This window comes from Dendrobates tinctorius, unplaced genomic scaffold (assembly GCF_039654945.1).
Source record: "Dendrobates tinctorius isolate UK_male_01 unplaced genomic scaffold, ASM3965494v1 ptg000332l, whole genome shotgun sequence".
Lineage (NCBI taxonomy): Eukaryota > Metazoa > Chordata > Amphibia > Anura > Dendrobatidae > Dendrobates > Dendrobates tinctorius.
Window position 1 is genome coordinate 4,925,932 of NW_027361998.1, and position 14,039 is coordinate 4,939,970.

Genomic DNA, 14,039 nt, shown 5'->3' on the forward strand with positions numbered 1-14,039 from the left:
TCATGGAGATCAACATCCAACACTGGGGAGACACCATCACGTGTTTCTCAACACAGTGATTCTAGAGCAATGCCCCCATCCCTTATGGGAAATATGTAAAAATATGCAAAACACAAGCCGCGGAGACACCATCACATGTTTCTCAACGCAAGCAATGACTAGCCAGGTCTTTCCCCGGGAAGGAACAACCACGGGAAGGGCAGTCTCCAAAGAAGGAAACCACCTATGCCACAACATGGTATCCATCCACAGACAGCTGTTTCAGGGTATTGCCCCTCATCAGTGTGGAGTAAGAAACTGGCCAGTAGGAGCAATGCCTAGTAGAAGACTGTGAAAAATGAGGATGAATGAACTCATGGAGATCAACATCCAACACTGCGGAGACACCATCATATGTTTCTCAACGCAATTGCTCTAGAATCACTGTGTTGAGAAACATGTGATGGTGTCTGCACTAGGCCAATGAAAGCGCTATATGGCGTTTGTGCCAAAACAATAGCCATTAACCTCCTACATTACAGACGGTGTAGATCGCAATAGCCAATCAGGTTTCTACATGCTTACTCACGCCTGGATTGCAACGGCGCCGCGCGGCCACAAGGGAGGCGGAGACCGGGCGAAATCCCGCGATGTATCAACGCCGGAAATCCCGCTCCTGTGCGCGGCAATGCCGATGGGACAACATCAGCAGAGACAAAGTCCAGCCCCATTCTCCCATGATGGCGCATGCGCAGGAGCCCACAAGCCAACGATAAGCCCAGTCCATGACTCAAACACACCGGCCTAACAATAGGGGCCAATCAGAGGAGGGAGCACGTCACACGACAGGTCACATGACCTGCCATGTAAACAAAACATCCCACCGCCGACCGGACACCACCATCAGAGGCCAGACAGAGTATATAGACAAAATATAGCCAAATCCATGGCAACATAAGGGCTAGACACATAAATACCAAGAACAGCATTATATATCTGATATACAGAAAATTTCATAATTTATATTATAGCAGCTCTAACAATAGTGGTATATAGGGAAAAAGGAGAGGGCACAGGGATCGGACAGAGCAATAAATCACATAAAATATAAGTGCTTCTGGGGCTGTTCAGTCCCTTTGACCTCCAGTCGTTCCCCAAACACCACCTATAATTAAAAAACAAAAATATGATTAAAAAACAAAAATTATATACACTTGACCATAAGAGGAAGATGTCAATGTAATAAGAGGACCAAGAGGATTTAACGGGTACAGATATGCAAATTATAATCCACATTCAAGCCTCTCGGCTGTAATGTGTCCGATGTAGATATCCACCTTAATTCCTTCTGTTTCAAAAGTTTAACCCTATCTCCTCCACGCCTCAACAACGGGACTCCATCGATCACTCTAAAGCGCAGTTGATTGACTAAATGTTTACATTCAATAAAATGCTTAGGCACAGGTAAATCAAGAAGTCTAGTTCTAATGGTACTTTTGTGCTTACTAATCCTTGCCCTGATCTCCATGGACGTCTCACCCACATACAAAAGCCCACAGGGGCAAGTAATTAAATAAATAACAAAACTAGAAGAACAGGTATATCTCTCGTTTATAAAGAACTTCTTACCCGACCGTGGATGACTAAATCTGTCTCCCTTCAACATGTTACCACAACAAGCACATCCCAAGCACGGGAAGTTTCCCAATCTTGGTGGACAGAGTGTCTGCTGAACCAGACTTCTAGTAGGACCCACATCCGATTTAACAAGTTTATCTTTCAAATTACGGCCCCGTCTATAGGAAAGAATTGGTCTATTATTGAACTCAATAACTTGTGGTAGACCCTTTTGTAAAAGATTCCAGTGCCTATTTAAGATATTACCAATCTTATTGCTCACCGGACAAAAGGTAGATACAAACGGGACACGTTTGATGGTCCCTCTGTCCTGTTTATGGCAAACCTTGTCATGTGTCAACGTCAAAGCTTGTTCTTTATAGCGCTTGACACTCTTCATTGGATACCCCCTTTTAATAAATTTGTCACACATCTCTTCAAGTCTGGAGTTAATTTTATCTTCATCTTTCACAATTCTCCTAACACGCAACATCTGACTCCAAGGTAGAGATTCAACCATTCTCCATGGGGTCCAACGTGACCCCCACTTATGCGAACATCCACATGGCGGTATTTGAGGAGCAGTATGTGTATTGTTCCTTACACAATAAGGTGATTGGACCATTAATACATGGTTTTGTTTACAAGTATTGGTGCTCATTTCTGTATAATAAATTTTTGTATGTATGCATTTATACATTGTTTTGTATGCATTTTTATTTTATATGTCTGATGTCTTATTTGACCATTTTTTATGTACTTTGTATGCAGGGGCGTAACCATAATGGTGATTGGTCTTTCCACACTATATTTGGCCGCCCCCTTTGTCATGATTTGTACTTGATAAAGACCACAATTGGGTTGAAACGTTGTATCTGATGATGGCAGAATAAAGCTTCAACAATTTTTTCACCTGGATACGGATGCTGTTCCTGACCTCTACAGTTCATGAGAGGACTTTGTCAATTTTCTTCTCACACAGACCTGTACTTGTTCTGTGTCACCGTCGTGGTGTCCTTTGCTGTTCTCCTCACTGTGGCTGCCCTAGGCACTTCCACCACAGCGTTTCCCCGATCAGAGTACACCGGTACCTATTCTGCTCAGAATGTCTCCGTCTGATGCTCCTGTGTGCCTGGGTCACCCCCTGTGACCGTCTCCACTGTCTGGTGCTCTCTGAGGGCTCTCCACTGAGGAACAGACCCTCCTTACTAGCAAGCTCCCCTTGCTGACTGAAGCTTCTAGAAGCTTACCTCAGTCTTTATGCTCACAGCCTAGGTAGCCCCGCCCACTGTCACCTGACAGTCACCTCTGACCAATGAGAGTGACCTTGACCTCTGGCAGTTACATAACCTCTCTCATGGCAGTTATATAACTACCCTTTACAAGCTCCCCACTGCCCTCTAGCGGTCACTCTCAGTACGGCACCCTCTTTGTTGATCTGAGTGCCTCTGTCAGGTCAACCTCCCCACACATATAGCAAAAGGGTCCATTGCAGTTCTGTCTGCTGCTGCATTTAAATTTTGTTGCAGTGTGTTAGCGAAGTTATTGACACCAGTTTGCTGCTAAAATAATTACCTACAGGCCAGCTATTTAAAACTGTGATTTGTCTGTCACACGTATCACATTTAAGTGCGCTCCAAATTCTGCCATTTCTGGCCTCCATTTAAATTTTGTTGCAGTGTGTTTGCAAAGTTATTGACCCCAGTTTGCTGCTAAAATAATTACCTACAGGTCAGCTATTTAAAACTGTGATTTGTCTGTCACACGGATCACATATAAGTGCGCTCAAAATTCAGCCATTTCTGGCCTCAATTTAAATTTTGCTGCAGTGCATTAGCGAAGTTACTGACACCAATTTGCTGTGAAAATTAGTTACCTATAGGCCAGCTATTTAAAACTGTGGTTTGTCCATCTCACGGATAACAAATACTGTAAGTGCGCTTCAAATTCTGCCCTCTCTGGCCTCCATTTAAATTTTGTTGTATTGTGTTAGCAAAGTTATTGAACCAGTTTGCTGCTAAAAATAGTTACCAACAGGCCAGAGATTTAAAACTGTGGTTTGTCCGTCACATGGATCACATATAAGTGCGCTAAAATTCTGCCATTTGTGGCCTGCATTTAAATTTTGTTGCAGTGTGTTAGCGAAGTTATTGACACCAGTTTGCTGTGAAAAAGTTACCTACACACCATCTATTTAAAACTGTGGTTTGTCCGTCACACGGATCACATATAAGTTCGCTCCAAATTCAGCCATTTGTAGTGACCATGGAAAATATTGTCTTCCATTTAAAATGGGCAAGGTAAATGGCAAGGGAAGCGGAATTGGACGCGATAGTGATGTTGCATGAAGAGGCAGAAGCCGAGGCCTTGGGCAAGCTGAAATTGTGCCACAAATAGGGATGAGCGATATTGCCCGATATCGTATCGGAATTCCGATTTTCGATATTGAAAAAATATCGGATATCGGAATTTCTGATTTCCGATATCAATGCAAGTCAATGGGAGAAAAAAAAATCAGAATTACAAAATGACCACTACAGTGTTATATTATGGATAAAATGGAGGGGAAACACCTCAGGATAATGGGGAAGGAGTTTGCAGAGGAGCAAAAAAATCGCTAGAAAAATGCGAAAGCTGTAGCAGGAAAACATCTTCTTAACAGCGGTGTTTTTTCTTTGGGTTAGGATTAGTTGGGGAAGGGTTAGGGTTTATGGTTAGTAGGGTAAGGGTTAGGGTAAGGGTTAGGGGTTAGGGATAGTTAGGGTTAGGGTTAGTGATTTTACATTATTAAATTAAAACTGCCGGTGGTGGTGTCAATATGCCCTTTGACTGACATGTGTCCGCGTTCAGCTCACCTTGCTTTACAGGGAGTTTACAGGAGCACCACGTGGAGGAACTCCCTTTAAACCATGCTTAGTCTTCTTCTGCTGATTATATTGCTGTTATTCAGTAATTCTGCATATTGATATTCTGCTTTTGGTTCATGTTCATCTGCTCCTACTGCTTCCTAAACCTCTGTCTATGGTTGTTCTGCTATTGGCTGGTCGCAGAATGTCCCAAACCCAGAGGAAATACGCAGAAGTAACAGTAGGCACAGGAACTTGAGAGAACCAGCTGGCGAGTCTGGAACCCGTATAGGCAGCAGAAATCAGCATAAGAGCCAATGGAACTAACGGGCACCAGCTGACATTACCGGAGGCCGATACTAAGCAGGAGGTAACCTGTGCCAGAATGCACTACCAAGGACCAGCAGACGTTACTGGAACTCGGATACCACAAAGGAGGGACCTAAGCCATTGACTCTACTGAGAACCAGCTGACGTTACTGGAACCCAGATAAGCAGCAGATGGTAAAAGTGCCAGAGGCTGTACTGGGCAACAGATGACATTACTGTAGCCCGGATACCACAATATAGTAGTGACATAAGCCAAAAGCACTGCCGAGAAGCCCAAAAAACCCCCACAAAGACGCAAGTTCAAGAGCAAAAAGACAGGAGTCCGGGGACATCTCCATCTGTCTTCTTGTCTTGGGTCTTCTGCATCTGTCTTCATGTCTTGGGTCTTCTGCATCTGTCTTCCTGTCTTGGGCCTTCTACCGGAGTAATGTCTTCTCGGCAGAAGGTGCAAGAGCCACATTTGCCCCCGCAACCCAGACACAGTCTTCTTTACTCCGCAGTCGCAGCAGGGGAGGATGAGGGCCTACTGGCACTGTCGAGACCAGCCTTGAGCGCAAGGTCCCGGAGTCCACGTAGGGGGCTCCTACACTGCTGACACCACGGATAACAGCAAACTGAGCCGGAATGATGTACGGTGGGGGCGTGGAACAGTGCGGCGGACACAACCGTGTAATGGCGAGCGTTGACGAAACACGGTTTGGAGCAGGAGGTAGCCGTGCCCTTGGGCACTCCCGAGAACCAGCTGGCGATGCTGGAACTCGGTTTACCCCTCAGGGAGGCACCTGTGTCCGCACTTCACTGCCAGGAAACAGCTGGCGTGGCTGGATCCCGCCTCTTGTGCTTCTGCCTATAGGTGTTTGGCATCTGTCGTCCTTTTTTCCACTTTGGTCTAACGAGGTACAGCTGGCGTTACTGTTGCCCAGAAACACAGCATGCTGTGAAAGTGGCAGTCACAGAAATGGGCACTAGCTGGTGGTACTAGAGCCCATAAACACGGCATGCTGTGAAATCAGCAGTCACAGAAATGGGCACTAGCTGGCGGTACAATTGGCTCGCCCTCCCAGGGCTGTGGGGTACTCGGTACCGGGCCGGTGTCAGGGGAATGTGTCACAGCAGCAGTGACCCGGTCCATGGCCCTGGGCGCCCAAGTAATGGGGAGATGTAATTAATGGTAGAATAGTTCGTGACGCCACCTGTGGTGCTCGGCAAGTGTGGTGTTGGGCCAACGCTGCAGGCAGATGCACTGGGACTGATGGTGTGTGCAGCATAGATGGTGAAGCTCCCCACAGGCGGAGCTGTAGTCCCAGGGCAGTGTAGATGGAATGATGGCGGGAAGGCGTAGATGGTGTACGTACAGGTACTCAGATGTAGCGGTGCGGAATAACTGGAGGACACCAGGGTGTGCGGTTCCAAGGCTTTACTCACTGTTTGCAGTTCACACACACGCCGGCCTCCGCACTGTGTTCTCCAGGTCCGGACTCCAGCCAACCTCCAGGCAAGATAGGGTCTCCTCTCCAACACTCCGCCAACATGTACCTGTCTGAACGACTCCTCCAATGCGCCTTTAGGTGCGAAGCACTCCAGTACTTAGTTACCCTGGAATGCCTCTCTCTAGGTGTTCCTAGTCTCTACTTGTATGACAGACAGCTGTAGCCTGCTTCGGGGACTCCACTGCGTCCCAGCTCACTATCCAAGTGCTGTTGTGTCCCAAGTCTATGAGGGGAGCAAGGCGTTAGCGGCTCACTACTCCACCGGTGTCTGTTGCTGGACATAAAGATCCATTCAACCTCGGGGACCGGGTCCCGGCCTTTGCGCTCTGGACTGGAAGGGTTCTTTCTCTCTCAACCTACTTCCCACCGTCCTTCTATTCTCCTTCATTCCGATCTGTTCTCTCTCTCTTCTGGAAGGTTAGGCTATCAATCTTATCAATCTCTTTCTCTGTCTTTCTCGTGCCAGCAGCCCAGATCACTGGGACCTGCTGCAGCACATCCTTCAGACATCCATCTTCTCTCCTTCTCTCTCTCTCACTTTATCCCCCTTCTTCCTGACCTTCCCCTTCTTTTATACTAACTCCACCCGCCTCCCAGCACATCTCGTGTTATGAAGCAGGGTTCCACGAGGGGTGCTCTGCTAACCCCCAGCATGAAGCTGTTAGGTGGTTCCACTGAACTATCCTGTGTGTGGGGTGCAGGTGTTGGAGTGTGGAAAGGAGTTCCCACTTTACCTGGATGGTGGGGCACTACACCTTAGGAGAAGTCTCAGGGGCGCCACACTAGAGCCCATGGAAAACAGTATGAGGTGAAAGAGTCAGTCACAGAACCAGGTGCTAGATGTTGGTAGTAGAGGCCAGAGCACTGGCATAACAGATGACTCTGTGTGCAACATAGGCACATGACAGAGCATGCATACTGCTACCAACCATGCATGTAACCTGTCTACTCTGGCCCAGGGCAGCAAAAGTCACCAGAAATCCAGGCCTGGTTCATTTTTAGGAATGTAAGCCGGTCCACATTTGCAGCGGATAGTCTGGTACGTTGGTCTGTTAGTACATTGCCAGCTGCACTTATGACACGTTCAGAGCACCAGGACAAGCCAGGACCTCCAAGGCATACTGGCTAAGCTCGGGCCATGCTCGGCTAAGCTCACTGCACTATCTGTGCTGATGGTGCCCAAACTGTTTGCGGGTTCAGAAACCATTGGAACAGGTTGGGTATACTGAACCTGTCAGTAGCAGATGTACTGCTTCTGCTACCAGCTTCTGAACGGATTCCGCTGGGCCCAGGACGCACTGAGATGCCTGCTAGTGCACGCGCATCACTGCTATGCAGTGGAAAAGAGTACATGAGTGAACTAACCAGTGCATCTTGGTACTCCTGCATTTTACGCGCCTGGTTCAACGGTGTAATTAGGCTTTGAAGGCTGTCCCGGTAACGTGGATCTAAGAGGGTGACCACCCAGTAGTCATTTGTGTGGAGAATACGAGCCATGCGTGGGTCGTTTCTCAGACACTGCAGCATGAAGTCACTCATGTGCTGAAGGCTGCCAACTGGCCATGCATCGCTGTCACCAGCTGGAGGAATGTGCTCTGTCTGCTCTGCATCACCACATCCACGCTCTATCTGGTGACTACTAGTAGAGCGCTGTGTACTTTCCTCCTTTGGCTCATCCTCATAGTCCTCCTCATCCTCCTCGCTTGCTGTGTCCTGCCTGGACCTTTGTGAGGCACCCACAGAGCTTTGTACCAACCGGGCCGATGAAGATTGCCTGGTTGATGCAAGTGTCTCATCATACTCCTCCTCCTCCTCCAGAGAAACCTCATCCCTTAGTCCTTTAAGTGATGATTCTAGAAGGCATATAAGGGGAATAGTCAGGCTGAGCAGGGCAGCATCCGCGCTCACCATCAGAGTGGAGTCCTCGAAGCACTTCAAAATGGTGCATATGTCCTTCATGGATGCCCACTCTGCGGTTGTAAAGTGGGAGGGCTGAGATGTGTGTCGCCTACTTTGCGCCTGCTGCAGCTGCAACTCCATAATTGCAGGTTGCTGCTCACACAACCTCTGCAGCATATGCAAAGTCGAATTCCACCTGGTGGGGAGGTCAACAATGATGCCGTGCTCGGGCAGGCCCAATCTGCGCTGCATGGCTGAAAGGCGCGATGCAGCCATGCTTGAACGCCGCAAATGAGGGCACTCGTATCTGACTTTGTGCAGCAGCTCCTCAAGGTCAGCATAGTTCCTAAGGAAACTTTGCACCACCAAGTTTAGGACATGGGCAAGGCATGGAATGTGAGTCAGACCACCTAGGCCCAGAGCCGCGACCAGGTTTCGGCCATTGTCACACACCACCATACCTGGCTGAAGGTTGAGCGGCGCAAGCCACATGTCGCTCTGCTCTTTGAGTGTGTTCCACAGCTCGGTTGCAGTGTGGTGGCTAACATCACCCATATATACCAATTTCAACACGGCCTGTTGATGTTTGGCCGATGCAGTGCTGAAATCGGTTGCTGTGGTACGTCTGGGTGCAGGCGAGTCTGACGAGGAGTATGAGGAGGAGTCAATTTGTACGGAGAGGCCTGCAATCCGTGGAGTTGGCAGGACCCGCGCACTTGCACTGTCTACTTCAGTTCCAGGCTGAACTACATTTACGCAATGGGCGGTGATGAAAATGTAGCGTCCCTGGCCATGCTGACTGGTCCCCGCGTCTGTGGTCAGGTGGACCTTGCTACTAACTGCATTTTGTAGCGCATGCTTAATTTTACGCTCCACATGCTGTGGCAGGGCGGGGACGGCTTACCTGCTGAAGTAGAAGTGGCTGGGAACGCTGTACTGTGGGATTGCAAACCCCACCATATCGATAAAGGCTGGCTTGCTCACCAGCCAGAATGGTAGCATTTCCACTGCAAGCAGTTTGGCAATGCGAGAATTCATGCCCTGTGCTCGTGGGTAGTTTGCCGAGTACGGGCGCCTTTTCTCCCACACCTGTGTGACAGATGGCTGCACACTGGACTGGGAATGTGAGGATGTCAGCGATTGGGATGCTGATGCTGACGAAGTACAGATAGTGTACCACCGTACAACACTGCATGCAGATGCACCCTGGCATTCTGGCGAGGAAGCAGGAGCAGCTGTTTGCGAGCTGGAGTAAGAGGTGGCCGCTGTGGCTGAAGAGGTGGAAGGTGGGGAACCAGCTGCAGGTGGCATATCATCTTGGGTGTGATGCTGCCACTCCACAGGGTGCCTCTTCCTGAAATGCTTCAACATATTGGTGGTATTAAGGTTGCTGACGTTCTTCCCTCTCTGCACAGTTTGTCGACAAAGCTTGCATCTGACTACTGTAACGTCATCTGCAACTTGGTCGAAAAAGGCCCATGCACCACAACTCTTGGGCGCACCCCTTGTGTTCTTTAAAAGAGCCCTGCTCCTAACGGGTGCTGAAGTTGAGGGAGCCGACAACCAATTTTTCCCTCTTCCTCTCCCACGTGGACGGCCACGCTGCGCCACACCTGCAAGCTCTTCCTCTGAGCTATCCCCACTTGCTTGCTGCCCCTCAGCATGCCTTGATGGGTCAAGGACCTCGTCATCCAATACACTTTCGTCAGCAGAAACTGACAGCTGAGTTTCATCATCATCTGCTGACTGGGGTCTGGTCACTGTGGTTACTGGCCCACCCTCCACTTCTTCCTCAGATGGACACAGTGGTTGCGCATCTGTGCACACTACCTCTTCTTCAGCTGCAGGAATGCTGTCTGGATGGCACACAGATTCCAAGCCAACAGATTCTGAGAAGAGGATTAAGGTTGGCTCCTGGCCCTCTGAATGTCTGGGCAATTTAGTGTGCGGTGAAGAAGCAGATGGGTGCTGCTCTTCAGTGGCCTGACCTGATGTGGTGGAGAGGTCCTGGGAGGATGCTGTGCTCATTGAGGTGGATTCCTCAGCTGCCATCCAACCAACAACGGTTTCTACTTGATCCGCTCTTATCAGCCTATGGCCCTGCGCTCCTAACAAGCTGCTGCCGGGTGAAAGTAGGTGCTGAGTGACTTGGGTCTGCTGCTTGCTCTGGATGTGCACCATGTCTAGCTGCTGATGCACCTCTTCCGCGGCCGCCGCGGGGACGTCCCTTACTCCCTGCCTTCTTCATCTCTATCGATGGATTCAGAACGGCAAGAAAGTAATTATTAGGAATTAGTGTGCTTATCCCTGTAGGACTTCAAACAGGTATAAGAAACACTAATGGCACTGTATGATGATGGTGCGTCTGCTACACTTTATTTGAATCTAGTGTGGCCTACACAAAGAGTAACGTGTGTTTGTGGTATTGGTGTACACGTTACGGTCGGATGTCACAGCGCAGTAAATGACACTGCTGTGACACCAAAAAAAAAGGATTCTCCGGGACTGGGCCAGGTGCTATGTGGAACCAGCCACAGAGGTTGTTTGGGTCCCTCACAGCACAATCCCTATATAGTGTTTAACTTTTAGGAAAAAATAGAGGAAGGGGATTTAAGGGATGAAAAGAAAAGGCAGTGAGACACACACCACACAGTGCTGCAGCAACAGGAGCTGCAGCAGCTGCAGTGAATGTGCTCTGCACTGTCTCACTAAGCACCTCACTGAGAGCCTGCACAGCACAAAAAATGAAACTGAGCGGGGTCAGTGAGGAAAAAGACTGCTTCTGTAACACACAGGGGCTGCTACAGTCGCTGAAAAACAATTTCTATCGCTATTAGATCCGAGATCTCTCCCTATCTCCAACAGCAACCTATCCCTATCTGCTTTCACAGTAGAGTGAGGCTAAAATGGCAGGCGCAGCCTTTTATACTGCCTGATCACACCATCCAGCCAGCCAATCGCAGCGCAGCCCCTAGCTAGCACGTTTGGACGCCTCCTACCAAGCTTAGGGGAGTTACACAATGTTGTCAGCAATTCTTCAGCTCCTGATTGGCTCCACGGAGCGCTCAGAGGCTGAAGGATTATGGGATTTCCGATTTCCGATTTGAAAAAATATCGGAATCGGAATTCCGATATCGCAAATATCGGGCCGATTTCCGATATTTCAATATCGGAAAGCTCATCCCTAGCCACAAACAAACACCCACAACTTCTCGCCCGACCTTCCTGTCCCAATTACTACGGGACCGCAGCACACAACTACCGAGCACAAAGCAGTGTCAAAGGTTGTTGGTTGGAAAGCGGATAATGCTTCCAGTCACTTTGCCACCACCACCACCACCCTGTCTGCCACATGGTCAAGTCTCAATAGCTGTGAGTCTGGACCGCATATTTGAGCAGCCACGGTCACAGGAAGGCGATGGTGGGAAAGTGTCACAAGAGGAGGACCAGGAAAAGGACCAGAATTTGGAGGTGGAAGACAAGGTGGTGGATGATATAGCAACTGACCCAACCTTGCAGGAGGACATGCAGAGCAAGGACAGCAGCACACAAGGGAAGGGAGGTGTAGCACCCCAACAGACAGGAAGAAGCAGTGTGGTGGCTGCAGACAGAAGGCAGGCAACCGTTCCCAGTAACACCAACATGACGGAAGTTGCCAGTGCAACTGTTAGGTCTTCCCAGGTCTGGTTGTTTTTTAAAGACTCTGCCAATAACCCCAAAAAGGCCATTTGCATCGCCTGCCAAGCCAATATCAGCAGGGGTAGCAAAACTACGAGCCTGACCTCCACCAGCATGATCAGGAACACGGCAGCAAAACACCTGACTTTTTGGGTCGAATCCCAGGGTCCAAGAACAGTGTCTGCAGGTGAAACCACAGCTTCTTACGCTGTTGTGCATGCAAGCCAATCCCCTGTCCATGGTGCATGCGAAGATGCCTCCTGCCCTGCATCTGCCGTTGCACACATTCAATTAGCACTAACAGCAAGCACGTCCACGTCCTTTGCCCAGCGCAGCGTTCAGTTGTCCATACCCCAGTTCTTGGAATGCAAGCACAAATATGCAGCCAACGCCCCACAGTCCACACTACTAAATTCCCTCATTTTGCGACTCCTTGCACTTGAAGTGTTTCCTTTTAGGCTCATGGAGACGGAAGCTTTCCGCAACCTAATGTCGGTGGCAGTCCCTCAGTACTTGGTCCCTAGCCGCCACTATTTCTCCATGAGTCCCGTCCCTGCATTACACTAGCACATGTCCCACAACATTAGCCATGCCCTCAACAATGAAGTTACTGGGAAAGTCCACCTAACTATGGACACGTGTACAAGTGCTTGTGCGCAGGAACGGTACATCTCGCTGATGGCACACTGTGCTAACATAGTGGAAGCCGGGACTCAGTTGGATGTTGGGATGGAAAACATCCTTTTGACACCGAGGATTGTGGGCCATAGGTTAACCAGGGCTGCCCCCACAGTCTTCAGCTCCTCCTCCTCCTTTTCAGCCTCCATCTCCGAAATGATCACATCATTCACCAGCTGAAAGCATTGCAGCACAGCCTTAGCCAAGCGACAACAGGCTGTGCTGAAGCTAATATGCTTAGATGACAAACCACACAATGCTGAAGAGTTGTGGACAGCTCTGAAAGAGCAGGCAGATCTGTGGCTTACACCGCTGAACCTACAGACAGGCATGATGGTTTGTGACAATGGCGGTAACCTGGTGGCAGCTCTGAGGCAAGGCAAGCTCACATAGGTACCATATCTGTCCCATGTGCTTAACCTCGTAGTTCAGCGGTTTATCAAAACCTACCCAGGCCTGCTGGATCTGCTTGTCAAAGTACGCCGCTTGTGTTCTCATTTTAGAAAGTCAGGTACAGCTTCCGCCGCCCTTGCCATGCTTCAGCATCGTTTGCAGCTTCTGGCTCACCGACTGGTGTGTGATGTCCCAATGTGTTGGAACTCTACACTGCAGATGTTTGTGAGCAGAGGAGGGCAGTTTTTGACTACCAGCATCAACAAGGCCATCGGTGTTCAGTTCAGAATCCACAAATAAGACCTCAGGAGTGAACATGGATGTCAGACATATGTAATATCCTCTAAAACTTTGAGGATTCCACCAAGATGGTGAGTGGCGATGACATTATAATTATCATCACCATCCCACTTCTCTGTGTTCTGAAATGATCTCTGCTCACAATCAAAAAGGATGCATTGCAGGTGGAGCATGATTAGATGGAGCAAGGAACCATACAGAGCGATTACACAAAGCCCAGCCTCATCTTATCCCAACATGGATTGGGTGACAATGAGGAAGAGGAGGAGGAGGAGGAGAAGGAGGAAGAACATAAGCTAGTTTCATGCGCTACAGACAGTACTACCTGCACAACTGTCATACCATTTGTTCAGCGCGGATGGCCTGAGGACAGGGAGGAGGAGGAGGAGAGCATGGATAGTTGTCCTCTTGGTGAGGACACGGAAGTCTTGCATGTTAGCAGTCTGGCACGCATGGCTGAGTTTATGTTACGCTACCTTTCCCGTGACCCTCACATTCTCAAAATTTTGTGTGACAGTCATTACTGGTTGGTGACACTTCTAGACCCACGCTACAAGGAGAACTTTCTATCTCTTATTACTGAGGTGGACAGATCTACTAAAATGGGGAAGTACCAGAAGGCCCTTGTTGCGGTATTATTAAAAAAATTCCCATCTGAAAACGTTGGCGGCAGAGGTCACAGTTCGTTGGACAACCAAGGAGTACAGGCGAGAGAGACACAACTCCAATCCAGCAGAGGCAGGGGAACACTGTAAAAAGTCTGGGAGAGTTTTCTCAGTCCCTCCCATTGCACAGGCCTTGAGACTTAGGGTACTCTCACAAGGAGTGC